The sequence below is a fragment of the Narcine bancroftii genome, chromosome 8 (genome assembly GCF_036971445.1).
Source record: "Narcine bancroftii isolate sNarBan1 chromosome 8, sNarBan1.hap1, whole genome shotgun sequence".
NCBI lineage: Eukaryota > Metazoa > Chordata > Chondrichthyes > Torpediniformes > Narcinidae > Narcine > Narcine bancroftii.
In genome coordinates this window covers 27,561,052-27,575,605 of record NC_091476.1, presented here as the reverse complement: position 1 = coordinate 27,575,605, position 14,554 = coordinate 27,561,052, and the positions used below count along the sequence as shown (strand labels likewise).

The window sequence follows — 14,554 nt, the reverse complement described above, 5'->3', positions numbered from 1 at the left end:
GCAAACACTGGCTTGGTTTACTTAATCCCTCAGCGTATGGCAAACCTGATTTAAAAAAAAAAGATGTACAGCACAGTTACAGGCCCTTTCCGCCCACACAATTGTGCCAATTGATTACACCCAAATGACCGTCAGCCAAGACAAGTCACCTTTATTTATTATTCTTACCATGCTCGCTCGGTAAAGACGAGATAGTGTTTCTCCAGGACCATGGAGCATATTTACATAAATACAAGTTAGAAGTTAAACACGTTAAAATATTAAGACTTATACAGACTTATACTGTACCCTATCCCTAAATATTCTTGGAGTTCAGGAGTCTGATGCCTTTGGGGAGAAAGCTGTTGCCCAATCTGTAGTGCAAGAAGGTACAGCTTCCAAACCAGGTGGTGATGCAGTAGAATGTAGTGAGGATGGAGGGTGGAAGATGAACTTTCCTCAGCCTTCGCAGGAAGTAGATGTACTATCGGACTTTCTTGGTGTTGGAGCTGGTGCTAAGGGACCAGGTGATATCGGACTTTCTTGGTTTTGGAGCTGGTGTTAAGAGGCCAGGTGATATTCTTCGTCAAGTGCAGTCCAAGGAACTTGATACTCTTGACAACCTCAATTGTGGAGCATCAACGGTCAGAGGAGCATGGTCCTTCTGGGCCCTCCTGAAGTCAACAACCATCTCTTTTGTTTTCATAATGTTCAGATACAGGTTGTCAGCTCTGCACCAGTCCATTAGCGACTGCATCTCATCTCCGTACGCTGACTCGTCATTCTCACTGATCAGGCCCACCATGGTCATATCATCCAGCAAACTTGATGATGTGGTTCAAGCTGTGCACAGTCATGGGTCAACAGAGTGAACAGCAGTGAAGTACCCAGCCCTGGGGAGTCCCCGTGCTCAGTGCGATGGTCTTGGAGTGCTATTACTGATCCGGACTGCCTGATGTCTCCCTAACAGCAAGTCGAGAATCCAATTGTGTTTAGACCCAGACAGTTCAACTTCCTTATCAGGTACTGTGAGATGATTGTGCCAAATGCTGAACTGAAGTGATATGTTTTGAAGGGTGGGAGGAAACCAGAGGACCCGAAGGAAACCCACGATATATAGGTAGAACGTACAAACTCCTTACAGAGCAGGATTCAAATCCGGTCGCTAGTGCTGCAGAGCTTTAAATTTAAACATACCGCCCACAAGTCTGTGCCATCCAATTTACAGCCCATTAACCTTCAACCCCGGTACATTTTGAATGATGGAGGAAACTGGAGCCCCCAGAGAAAACCTACACAGGCACGGAGAGAATGTACAAACACCTCACAGCTAAACACTATGGCAACTGTGTTCAGAAACACTTGAGTGAATTGAGTACTATAATCCCTCCATGGCATTTACCTTTGAAAGGTAAAGCGAATAAGACGGCCCACAATGCTCAAGATAGGAAAAATAGTTTAAAATATAGCAGTTTAAGCAAAGCCAATAGATCAGAGCTACATTCCTGATGAAATTTCATCATCTGAATAACTCACAGAAATCAATAACTATGACAAAAAAAAGCATGAAGTGAATCAAAGGCTTTACGATCATCTGTTATATTTCCTTCTTTTGATGTGAAGAGGCTTCATATTTCTTGTGCAAAACGTTACTTGTCCTTCAGCAGCCAACAGGCTGCTATTAACTTATTCACACACTGTATATGCTTTAAAGCAGGAAGGAACTGTTAAACTCACAGCATTGTGTGTATTCATTGCACTAAATCAACACTGTAAGTGCTGGTAAAATGTCATGTTTCCAAATATTTCTGTCGGCATTATAATGCTCACGTTATATCACTGACACAAATAAAATGGACACGAGACACTTATTTCAAATGTAAATATTCTGGCCATTGTTAAAAAAATTTGAAGTTACGAGTTCTATTATTTTTAGTGATTCTCAGTATTCTTTTATCGTATCCAAACTATTCATACTGTCATAATGTATAGCTTTGAAATATACCACATTTGATTAATAGAAAGTGGGTGTGGGCATAAATCCCATTAGATGTGGATTAATTCATTTGTGGACATGGAATAAATGAAATCTGCAGTTCAACCTCGACATTTGGAAAAGTTCTGTGATGAAAGTTGGGCAAGGAACATCTGGGGACTTGAGCCCAAATTTGGAACAACTCTTCCAGAGGCCAGTTCACCACTGTCATACAAAAAAAAATCATACCCTTTAGCTAATGTTCCAAACTTCTCCATCCCCAGGTATGTTCTGTTCTACTGGGAAGCTAGAACCTTAATTTCCGACAGGGTGGTACAGAACTAAACCAAATTTGCAAGAGGAACTCAGCAGGTCAATTCAGAGGACCACAGTGGGGGGGGGGGGGGGGGGAAATAAAATATGATCCATGTGTGAGGCCAAAACCCATCTCGCTTTAGAGTGACCATCCTTTTTCTCCTACTGATGCTGTTCATCCCAACAAATTGTTCCAGCATATTGTGTTTAACTTCAGATTCCTGCATTTATAGTCTCCAGTATTCCTTCAGTGGTACGTAGTTGAGTAGATGTGGATTAAGAATGCTCAGTGCCAAGTCAGGAACGCATACCATAGGATTGCAGCACCAAAAGGTGAGGAAACCTTACAATTATCCACCTCCAATATTAATCATTATCGTTCCTCCACGTTGAGTAATATTTGGAAGAAGAACTCGGAGTAGCAAGGGTGCTGAGTGTACTCTAGGATGGGGTCTTCATTTTCCATCAGCAAGGTTGGCTCAAATAGCATCACTCCAGAGTTGAAAAATCCCACCAATAACCGGTCAGATCAAGGCTCTGCACTCCCGTCACATCTGTTGAGAATGGTGTTTGGCCATTAAACACACCCTTTCCACGATCACCACAACATGCCCTATGACAACTTGCCTATTTTTTTTCTAAATAGCACCTCCCAGAGAACAACCCATACCTGTTAGAAAGACAAAGGCATGGAGATGTCACTACATGCAAACTCTTCACCAATCTTTAACCTAAAGAAAACCTGGAGCTGAGCAGAGGATGAGAGAGACAAATAAACTTATTTACTTTTATTAATTGTGGTCATTTGCGATGGTCAGGAGGCATATTTGTTTCTTGGGGAACCAAATTTATATCAATACAATTTTAAAAACATTTAAATCATATCATATTTGAGCAATGGTTTAAGTTAGTAACCATAGGCAATTTTATTTTCAATACACATGCCTTACTGCCCTGTGGTTCATTCTCTTTTCCCAGGACATGACTAGATTGTAACCTGGGACGAATATATAGAAGACTGGCCATAAACAGCAGTCAACATCCCCAATCCCAAGAACAAGTAAGATGGAAGCCAGATTTCCTGGAATCAGGACCAAGTCAGATTTTTCAGACTGGTTAAAGAGGTCTGATATTCAAATTTTGAAATATTGCAATTTAGGAAAGGTTTTTTATAAATCCTTACCCTTGTTGGGCTACAATCTCCACTCAGTACGACTCATTTTACTCCACCTGATCCCTGGCTTTTCTTGCCTCTCTCTACCTTTGTATGGCATATGCCAATCTTCTGTCTGTCCATCACTCTACACCTCTCCCTGGTCCACCCAGCCCCAGTTCCTTCAGTTATTTGGCTTACATTGCTATTGATTACATTTCTTTATTGATGATGTTCACAACATAATTTTTACAAATGTAGTTTGTATTTAGGTTCCTCAAGCAATAAGAACAAGTGGGAAGGTAGAAACAGGCTTCCTCAGATTGCTTATCCTCATGAGGTAGGAGGGAAAGAGTTAAAATTGAGGAACTGATGAAAAAGTTAGATATTTGAATGGAGTGAGAAAACAGCATCAAAAGTACTTACTTCAAAGATGATGCTGTCATTTAAAAACTGAAGAATTGTGTTAACCTTAACCTAGGGCAAAAGGCAAAGGAGGAAAAACCCAACACCCAACCCCAACCAATCAATTTTCCCCTGCAACCGCTGCAACCGTGTCTGCCTGTCCCGCATCGGACTTGTCAGCCACAAACGAGCCTGCAGCTGACGTAGACATTTACCCCCTCCATAAATCTTCGTCCGCGAAGCCAAGCCAAAGAAAAAAAAAGAGGGCAACATTGCCGTAAAACTGCTGAAAAAAAAAATCAGTATTAAATTGATGACAGTCAAAATAAATAAATAGAAGATCCAAAGAGAAAACATTAAAAACAGAAATACAAGATGGACCAGAATCAAGCCACATTGTTGCCTTTTCAACAGAAGCTAAAAGGAGTTGCATTAATGAGGTACAACCGGTTCTACCTAACAAAAACTAGCCTATATGAAAAGATCAGATAGGCCACCCCACCCCTTACAGTTCATCGACAATTCCAACTTAATTGAGTAACGCTCCTACACCACAAACTTTACGCCACATAGACTGAGGAGTTACAAAATAAGACAACCCAATTATGACTTCATAAACACATACTATTATGTAATACACATTCATATATTTATTTACACATGTATCTATATAAAATATTAAAATTTACATTTGGAATTAAATTACACAACATGCAAATGTGCCTCTTACTTTAACGATAGGCAGGTCTCAAACCAATCTTTATTTCCACTTCTTCAATTCCATTTGGCAGGCTCTGCCTGAAAGAGCTGGCCTATTTCAAATTGTTTACATTTGTTTTCATCTTGGAACTCGGACGAATGTCAATCTATCAGGGTTATTTGTTTTGTGCTAGAAGTCAACTTTGTGAACTTTCCCAATCCAATCTCTCTCTCTCTACCAAGTCTATCCTTCCTTAAATAAGGAGACCATATCTACAAGCAGGATCCAAGGTATGGTCTCAACAAAGTCCTCTATAACTGCATCAAAACTTCCATATTTTTGTACTTGCTCCAGTTGCAATAAAGGCCATTCACACCTATGTGATAACTTTAGTTTACTTGTTTGAGAACATATAAATCTCTGTGAACACCAGACATAGAATCAAGATTCAATTTATTGCCATATGATAAAGAGTGCAATATTACACAAAATTTGTTTTTGTCTGTTGTAAGTCAGACAGATTCGCCATTGGCAGAAAATGCCTGAAGCGCCTTTTACAGTCAGAGGAAGAGAAGCAAAACAAAGTCCCCCAAGTGTCCATGGATGCGCCTCCAGTACTCCCGCAGCCCCCTCATCCGCACAGGCACCGGCATCTTGGGCATTTTGCATCATCTTTCTGAATTTAAATTGTACTCTCCACTTTTACTCTTTCTGCCAAAAGGGATAGCCTTATATTTCTCCTCACTACCCTCATTGCCCAAAACATTTAACCTGCCAATTGCAAACTCTGTGTCCTCCTCCAGATCTTTGCATCATCAGTGAACTTAGATACTTTACTGCTGCTCCCTTTATTTACACCATTAATATAAATTATAAACACTGGCCCCCAGGCATACCATCTGCCACTAGCCAACTAGAAAATAACCAATTCATTCCTGATCTTTAGATTTCTGTCTATTAACTAGCCCTCCACCTGTGCCAATATATTAGCTTAACCCTGTCAGCTATTACATTGGACTTGAACTTTTTTGTGGCGCCTTATTTATATGCCTTTTGTCAATCCAAATTTACCGCATACCCTGACTTCATCTATCCTGGTACATCTGCAAAATGTAAAAGCTTACCTACAGGGTCAGTCTCATTTCTCAAATTATGTTACTGAATTTCCACATACATATACAGTCCATACATAGACAACACCCCACTATGTAATTGGATCCTGGATTTCCTCACCTCCAGACCCCAATCAGTGAGGATTGGTAAGAACATCTCCTCCACAATCTCCATCAGTACTGGTCCACCACAGGGCTGTGTTCTTAACCCCTGTTCTACTAATTTTACACCTATAATGGCGTGGCTAGGTATGACAACAACAACATCTAAAAATTTGCCCACAAATCCACAGTAATGGGTTGCATAAAAAGGAGCAAAATACGAAAATCTGCAGACACTATGGTTGAAGTAAAAACACAATGCTGGAAAAACCCAGCAGGTTGAGCAGTATCCTTTATATAGCAAAGGTAAAAATACATATCCAGCATTTCAGGCTTGAGGCCTTCATCAAGGAATGGGAAAATGTCGGCAGGCATCCAAACAAAGGGGGGGGGGAATAGGGGAGATTGCAAGGCAGGAGGTGATAGGTGGAGAAGGGAGGGAGGGGACAGCAGAGATCAAGGGGTGGATGGATGGGGAAGGGAGGGAGGAGAACTGGAAAGGGGAAGAGGAGAGCAGATTAGCAGAAACCGGAAAAGTTGAAGTTAATACCATCCGGTTGGAAAGTGCCCAGAACTGAAGTGATTGACTACTGGGAGGTCTCTGTTACTGGTATGGACAGAACGAAGGTGCTCAGCGAAGCGATCTCCCAATTTGTGAGAAGGCCACAAAGGGAGCACCCGATGCAGTAACTTAGTCCTGCAGATACACAAGTGTTGATTCATTTGAAAGGCCTGTTTGGGGCCCCGGACCGAGGTGAGGGAGGAGGTTTGGGCACAAGAGTAGCACCTCCTGTGGGCACAACCAAGACCTGCTGCAGTTTGTCAAGCTGACGAAAGTGAATCTGATATGGAAACTACATCTCACATCCATATCGCAAGGCTGATATGACAACAGGCCTGTACACCTTGCACTTGATGGCCAACCCCGATCTTTTAACTGACAAAAAGCAAAGCAAGCCTTTCTGGTTCTTGACTCAATCTCTACATCTAGAGAAGCTGAGGATGTTATTGTGCTGACCAGGTAGCAAAACTTGTTGGCAACATTAAAATGAGTGTCATCAAGGAGAACAGTTGGTTCTTCATAGCTTGAGCCGGGGGCCGGTTGGTACAAAATCTGTCTTTTTCAAGGTGATTGTCAATCCATAGCCCTTAGCAGCACTGGCAAAACAACAGACAATCTCCTTTAAGTCTTCGAGAGAGTGGGCAACCAGTGCACAGTCATCAGCAAACTGTAGCTCGTGCACCATAATGTCCTTGACTTTTGATTTTGCTCTCAGTCTTGCGAGGTTGAGGAGCCCGCCATCAGTCCTCATTCGTAGGAAGTCCCTTAATTTCAGATATGACGTGGCATCCTGAAGAACAGCAGTGAAGAATAATCCAAACAGAGTAGAAGTCAAAACACAACTCTGTTTTACGCCATTGTTGATGGGAAGTGGGTCTGACAACTCACCAATCATAATGATGCGGCCTTCCATACCTTCGTGGAACTGACGGATGGTGTTAGTTAGGCGTGGGGGTCTACTGAATTTTGGTAAGAGCTTCCACAGATCCTCTCTACCAACAGATCAACAAATGAGACATAGAGACTTTTCTGCTGCTCAACACATTTGTCTTGGAGCTACCTCAGTGAGAAGATCATATCCACTGTACTATGGCCTATTTGAAAACTATGCTGGCTTTCTGAAAGGATGTTGTTATTGATGATGCACAGTAAACGTCCAAGGATGATCTTTGCGAGGCATTTTCCTGCAACTGACAGAAGAGAGAAGCCACGATAATCGTTGCAATCTCTCGTCTCCCTTGTTCTTATAGATGGTCATGACTGATGTCTCTTTGAAGATTTGTGGTAGTTCTGCATTTACCCACAACTTTGTGAACAGCTGGCGCAGGCAGGATGTCAGTGGTAGATCTCAGCTGCAATACCATCAGGCCCTAGAGCTTTGTTGGGATTTAGCTGTTTGATGGTTGAATGGTGTAATAACAACAGCTTTGCACTCAATGTCACCAAAACTAAGATGCTGATTGTTGACTTTAGGAAGGAAAACTCAGAGGTGTACAATCAAGTGATTATTGAAGAAAATTAGAGGTGGAGAGGGTAGGCAAATTTATCTTGGAGGGTCTTTCCTGGACCCAACACACCAATATCATCATGAAGAAAACATGTCAGTGCCTTTACTTCCTCAGGAGTTTGCAGAGATTTGTATGACTTTGGAAACCGTGGCAACCTTGTAACAGATATGTAGTGAAAAAAGTGCCAACCAGCTGTATCATGGAGCACTAATACCTCTGAACAAAAGACAGGCAAAACTCTCCCCATCATCGAGAAAATCTACAAGGGTCATTGTCATCAGAGTGCAGCAGCAATCAAGGAGGATCCACACATACACTCTGTTCTCGCTATAAGACTCGTACCACCACGTTCAGGAATAGTTGCTACCCCCTCACTATCAGGCTCATAAACAACCAACTCAACCAGAATCTCATTTAAGGACTCTTAGTTTTCTTACTGAATATTTATTTTTTTCTTTTGTATTGCAGTTGGTTTTCATTTCTTTCTTTGTTTACATTTCTCTCTTTTGTGTATGCATCTTTTCTTGAGTATAATTATTCTGCACTACCGATAAGTAGAAATTCTGTCTGGCCCACGAGAAAAAGAATCTCAGGATTGTATGTGATATCACGTATGTACTCTGACAATAAATCTGTACGTCGAAATCTACCAAGAGCCTTTTGTTTAATATGTTCCTTTTATTAAGAACCATCATTATTATTTCTCAATTGGCTAGGGGTGCTGTTGCAAATGTCTGCACAGTCACCTTCCATTCTGCAGCTGCACTGAGCAAAGTTTACCATTATCTCTGGAACGTACTGAGCTCTATGACTCGATACATCCCTTAGTTAGGATGGATTCTGGATTTCAGTGGGAAGTAGAGATGTTATGGGTTTAGTAATGCTGGTTGGAGTCTTTGTAATTTAGATCCAGTGTGAGAGACAGCAGATCTGTGGATTACGGAATAGCAAAGAATATAGAAACGATGAGTGTTAAGGGTTCATGCCCCGTGAGCTTTACAAAGGAAAAAAGACATTAGAAACTGATGTTCCTTAAATTAACAGGAGTCAGGGCCCTTGGACGCAAAAACTGAATAGAGATGGAGGTTCCTGGAGTTCCAGAAGCAACATTGGAGACTTAAGTCCCCAGATTCAATTACTGTTTTTCCTGCTGAACATAACTCAAAATAGTAAACTTGCGTTGTCTTTGCTCTATACCAATCGAACTCTCTCTGCAACTTCAATTTTTGCAAAACAACCTCTATTACACTTTTGATGCATGTCACAAACAAACTTTATTTCCTCTCAGCTGAATCCTTATCCTTCAGTAATTAGTTCAAGGCCTTAACTTCAGCCTGCTTATTAAATTTAGCCTCACAACAACTGACATCTTTAAAGAGGGAAACACCAATGAAATAACGATGCAATGAAATAAACTGAGATAACAGGTCTGGTGACTTTTTTAAAAATCTCACAATTTTAAGTTTTGGGTGAAGTTTATAAACTGCCTGAATAGGATTCCTTCAACAACATTTTACAACATGTTGGAAATACAGCTACTTAAAGACCTGGAACAGATTAATATAATGGTATGGTTCAAACAAGTATCAATGATTCAAAGTTCTTCTTGACAAATGATAATGTAGCAGGAACATCTGAATAGAATCAGAACATTACACCACAGGCATAAGTCTTCACTCCACACCATTACACTTCACCTATTCAATTAATTTTATCCTAATCCTCTGTTTAATTTCTATATCGTAAGATATTAGTTTTCCTGCAAATATTCCCTTTTGCAATACTGATGGAAAATTCTTAACAATAGTTTCTGGAAAAACTGCATTTTTATCTCTTGTGTGCAAAAATAAATTTCCATTTTTCATTTTGTATTTGTATGTGAATTCTTACACAACACATGGATGAAGGAGAAGTTTCTTTACTTTAAAGATGATGTAAACAGCACCACATGATGCAAGCCTCTATTACAGATCTAACAAACTGTCTCTTGCTCTGTGTCAGCCCGTGCTGGCAGCCAAGTATAATCAAACAGGAGCTATAATCCTTGAGGCATTGCAACTATCACCATCATTACATTCCCCTCAGCTATTTTTTCTGACATTTGTACTCTCCAGTTACTGCCTCACTGACAAATAGAAAGAAAATGCAAATTTGCCTTTGTGAAACAGCTCACTCTGTGAACTCAACATTCCGAAGTGGTACAAAGTAAAACATGAAAATCTGCAGACACTGTGGCTGACATAAAAACACAATGATGAAGCAGCTCAGCAGGTCAAACAGCACACTTTATAATAGCAAAGATAAAGGTACATAATAAATGTTTTGTGCTTAAGGGCTCAAGCCCGAAATGCCAGTTATGTATCTTTATCTTTGCTATATAAAGTACAGTATGACCTGCTCAGTGTCTCCAGCATTGTGCTTTTAATTCTGAAGTGGTAGATTGCCGAAGAAATAATTTTGAAATTCACTGCTATTTAGTGAAGCAATACTGATCCATTAACATGCAGGACAGTAAACACCTCTATTGGTCAGAATACCGGGGAGTATCTTCAACACTAATTAATGTAGGATTGTTTATGCACATCGAAAATAGAAGGGCCTCGGTTTAATGTTGCAGGTTCAAGAATATACTTACCAATTGTGCAGCAGGATTTAAACACAGCACAAGAGTAAAGTTTGCTGCTTTTCACTACAACTCAATACATTTTTGGCCTTCCATCGCAATTTTAGAAGTACCAGTAGCATCTTGCTTTTAAGACAACTTTGTGTATTGCAGCTTAATGTAGATTCTTTAATCAGTTTTTAAGATGAATTTCAGCATTATCTATTCATTCACAGCAATCCAGAATCTTTATGAATCAAATGAGTTCAAGCCAGTTTTGTAAAACCTTTATTTCCAGAGTATTTTATTTCAGTGCACTGTCATTATTAGTTTTACTTTGGGTTGAAAAGAGTGAAAGATTCTAATTTAATTGCAAATTTAAATGATTTGAGGTCATGATTCCTCAGAGTGACTAAACTTGGACTTTCTATTATATTCTTGCATTGACCCACATGAATCTGGACCTCCATAGTTTAGAATTTTGGCCTAACTTAGACACGGTCACCCTGGTGGTGGGAATCACAGAGCTTTGCAAACACTACACTGTTCAATATGGATTGCTGTGATTAATGTTGCTTGCATAGATTCCATAAATGTTTGGATATCTTTTTGTATTGCAATCAACACACTTGCACGATCAATTCCAATGTAACTTTAAACCACGCTACTCATATATCACAGAAAATTACCCGAAAAAGGGAACTCACTGAAGAACTCTTTGTGACGCTGATGGTCCATGACGTGACCAGAGGAATTAAATAAAAAATACAATTTCACAAAATATTTCTTGACTTGGTGAATTCCAAACTGTTTCAATTATTTCTATACTACAATAATTTATTAATTGAGGCAGTCAACCTAAACACAAGGTCAATCAAACATCAGTGAGGAGATATTATAAAGCCTTGTAAATTTTAGAGAAAGGTTCTAAACTGTTTGTAAAAGGTTAAGCAGTTAAAACGCATGCAGAAAACAAGAGTAATGCATTGGTATTGGTTTCTGTCGATGGAGATTTTCAAAATTATGAAAGGTGAATGTAAAGAAACGTCTTCTTCATATCCTAGTAAACTAGAAAAAAGATACAAGATTTTGGCAAATTTGACAAATTGGAATAATTTCTGATACAAACAATGGTGAAAACCAAGACCAGATGCCAAATCAAGTGAAGGATCAAACAGAAGTGATTTATTGAGAGGTTCGGTACTGTAATGTTAAAGGTAATTTAAGGTTAGAACAAGGGACGAGGCAGTAGAATGATACAAAAGTAAAATCATAAAAGCCTGCACAGTGGTTGAAGTAAAAACACCTCTGGAGAAACTCAGCAGGTCAATGTACTTTCTCTCGCAAGATAATTAGCCAATATTTTGGGCTTGAGCCCTTCATCAAGGTAGAAAGATGGTAGAAACAGAAAGGTAGGAAGCTTGTTCATGGTTCAAGTTAGTAGAATGGGCTGAACTTCAAATTCCATGAAATAAAAGTAAAGAGATTAGCATTAATTGCAATATCTGATTATAAAATATTTTCCTTAAACTTGACACCAGTTTTGGTTCTCTGTTGGAGGGATACAATTTCCTATTATATTTTTGCAGTCAACTCCATTCAGGAAGTTGCGCCAGAGGCACTGGCAGATATCATTTGTCCTCTCGTTCAATCATTGTAGAGGAAGGGTCACCTCAGCAGAGGTTACAGTGTTGTTTATAATAAATGAGAAGGTGGCCAAAGCAGAGGAGTAAAGTATCTATGAGGTTAAAAAAAAGTTCAAAATTGAGACTCCAGGTACAAGAGGCCTCAAAGACATAAAAAATAATTTTATTCTTCACATGTTGAAATTAAAAGCAAGGAGGTTGTGGTGATCTGTAATTACACCACTAGGTCACCAGGGGTCATCCTGGTGACCTTGTCTATAAAGCAGTCCAGAGCTACAGTCTAGCCTTCCAGGGTTGTCTTGCAGAGAGACAAGACCTCTTAGAGTACATGTTAGTTTATGAAAGCTGTCCTATACTCGCACTGCTGGTGTGGTTATTGTCAGTACAGAGGCATTATAGAACATGTGAAGATATTGGTTAAGCCATATTTGGGTTTCAAGATTTTGAAAGGGTGTGGTGAATATTCATCAGAATTTCAGGAATGAGATCATTAAACTATGAAAAGAAACTTGGGTGTTGTTTATTTTTCTCACCTTACAGAGAAATTTGGTCAATAAATGGATTCAAGTGGTTGGTTAAAGAGAGCAGGCCAAGAAAGATTAGTAAGTTGGCAAATGGACAATTGTTTGAGCAACTATGAAGTTACGACAATTAATACATATTTTATGCAGCACAATATTAACCTGACATCACACACACATAGGAAATGTATTGAAATATTCGTGTTTGGTTCACAGAGTCCGATAGCTCAGTGGTTAGAGCACTGATCTTAAGGGTCACAGGTTCATTCCTCGCTAGAGCTTCATTTCTGTAAAATTAAAGTTAAAGAATTTCATCTATATTACATTCTAAATGTAATATTATATGACAATAATGGAACCTTTACTTTTTTTTAAAAAAACTTCACCTTTACCAGCAAATGTGTTTCCTGATTTCTATTATTCTGGTGAATCTGGATTAGTAATATAATTTGGGCTACTTTAATCCAATTTCTAAGTCTGAAGGTCAAAGTGCAAACTTGTTTTGATAGGGAGAACCAAAGTGGCTTGACCGTCTTTAGTGCAAGTTAAAAAAAATATCGAGGAGTCAATTAAAAATTATTCACTTTCATTTATACTAAATGAATTTTCTGTTTCCAGAACTTTAAAATTCAAGATGGATGTCATCTTTTGAAAATGCTCTGGATTTCCTTTGATATTTTTCATATTCTTTTCAAACTTTCACACGAACTGAATTCAAGTGTTTACTGACTGAGCATTAATTGCCTTCACTTGTGGTTGAAGTAGAAGCACAGTAAATGCTGGAGGAACTCAGCAGGCCTCGCAGTGTACACATAACCAACGTTTGGGATCTTTACCTCCAACGACAGTTACTAAAATCACAGCGTCTGCAGACTTCGTGTTTCACTCACTTTGTGGTTCAACTGGACGCATCGTCAACAGGATACAATTTCATAAAAATGCAGGAATTTCTATAATTTTGGCTGACGTTAGAATATCAACTATATACGTCTCTTGTCCATACATAAAATCAACGTTAATTCCCGTATTTTCTCAACATTACAAAAGGAATCCCCGCTTATAAAATGGCAACACTTCACGCCTTTTGCGCGTTTTCAATGTTGCACAGGTGAGCGCAAGAACAACTTTAAAACTTTCAGCCCGCTCGGACTCTTCACTTTTAAAGAAGGTCAGAACGGTGACAAAATGCAAAATCCTCGCCGTTTTCGCTGTCAAGAAAATAAAGGGACCTATTTGAAGAGATTTTGATTTCCAGTGATTTGTTAAACCTCGCATTCCCGAGAGCGACGAGTCCACACTTCGGACAGTTCAGACCACGACACTGGGTCAGGACAATAAACGTGACGGCCGGCCGTGTGGACCTCAGGCGACCCCAGGGGAGAGTGACCACCCCACCAGTTGTCGGATTCCCATTATTCCACCTTGTCTTGTCTCAGCCACTGCCCCGACGAGTGATTACAGCCCCGGTTACATTGGGAGGGCCTCTCACCTCGACTATGAGAAATGGTTACACGCTCCGCCGCCTGAAAATCCACTTACTTAGAGATACAGGAACTTCTCTCCCAACATCTAAATCTTTTTGGGATTTCGAACTTTCTTCCTCTGCTTCCGGAAGCAAATCTTTTGAGCCGAAAGTTGGACAAGGCGAGCTTCCACCTGGGGGCGAAAGCAGCTCCAAATCGCGATCCTTTCGCAACGCCCACTCCGCGCACAATCAGCCACTGGTCCTGCCGGCACAGCCGCTGTCCTTCTCCATCTGATTCGCCGACCTGCGCTCTGACCGGAGAGGGCGGCGTCATGGAACTAAACCGATCAGTCTTCTCTCGCCCGAGCCTCGTCGCCGAGGGAGGGAGAAGGGGAGGGGGACGTGTGAACCATGAATAAGGAATCAGAATGTGAACAGCGCTTGTAAAACAACTACGGGATCTCTCAGCAGGGTCTTGACCCGATCCACACATGCTACCCGATCCACCG

The 14,554-nt window shown here is 40.2% G+C and overlaps 1 protein-coding gene across 1 annotated transcript in view; it reads right to left on the bottom strand.

The window, feature by feature from the left end:
• sytl4 (synaptotagmin-like 4) overlaps nt 1–14,359 on the bottom strand; it is a 68,106-nt gene extending 53,747 nt beyond the window's left edge. The window contains exon 1 of the mRNA XM_069893344.1: nt 14,120–14,359. The gene's annotated coding sequence lies outside the window, so the exon portion shown is untranslated. The remainder of the gene's footprint in view (nt 1–14,119) is intronic.
• Between the last annotated feature and the right edge of the window lie 195 nt (nt 14,360–14,554).